The sequence below is a fragment of the Nannospalax galili genome, unplaced genomic scaffold, assembly GCF_000622305.1.
Source record: "Nannospalax galili isolate Female #2095 unplaced genomic scaffold, S.galili_v1.0 scaffold2, whole genome shotgun sequence".
Taxonomy (NCBI): domain Eukaryota; kingdom Metazoa; phylum Chordata; class Mammalia; order Rodentia; family Spalacidae; genus Nannospalax; species Nannospalax galili.
In genome coordinates this window covers 1,004,399-1,005,050 of record NW_008348412.1, presented here as the reverse complement: position 1 = coordinate 1,005,050, position 652 = coordinate 1,004,399, and positions in this window count along the sequence as shown.

The following is a 652-nucleotide window of genomic DNA, read 5'->3' as shown; positions in this document are numbered from 1 at the left end:
GAGAGAGAGAGAGAGAGAGAGAGAGAGAGAGAGAGAGAGAGAGAACTTACCCTCTGTTCATTTCTGTAGCAATATGGCCTCTCTAGGAATCATTACTATACAGTTACCTCCTCCTGATCTCATGATGATGAGGACACATCTGAATCTTCCCTTTCCTTGAAGAACTTATGTGACCTGGACTTTGGTTTATCCTAGCCCAGTGGTCTTCAATGAAATTAAGAATGTCTACGATAGACAGAGCAAGAGAATCAGTACTTATACTCAGACCTTGACACACAAGTAAAATAGCTATGTAATATTTAAAAGCTGCTTGTTTCACTCCTGGCTATGGCTTGCTGTAGTCAGAAACCAAGTCACCTGCATATGTCACAGGACAGCATAGTGGGGAAATTGACTTAAGGTAGGGGAAACCATAGTACATAGGTTAAATACAGTGAGTAAGCAGCTCTCAGTGGTCAGTTAGTCCCCTTATGGTACATGTGATAGTGGACATTAGTGGTGTCTATGGCTCAATGTAAAATACTCCATTTCCTGTAAACTACCATACTCAATTTCTTGTCTGATGTGGAGCTTGGAGTTTGGACTTGATTAAGCTCTGCCTGGCAAAGCCTTTGCAGTCAAAGGGCCTGGGAACAGGCTCTGGAGAGACACT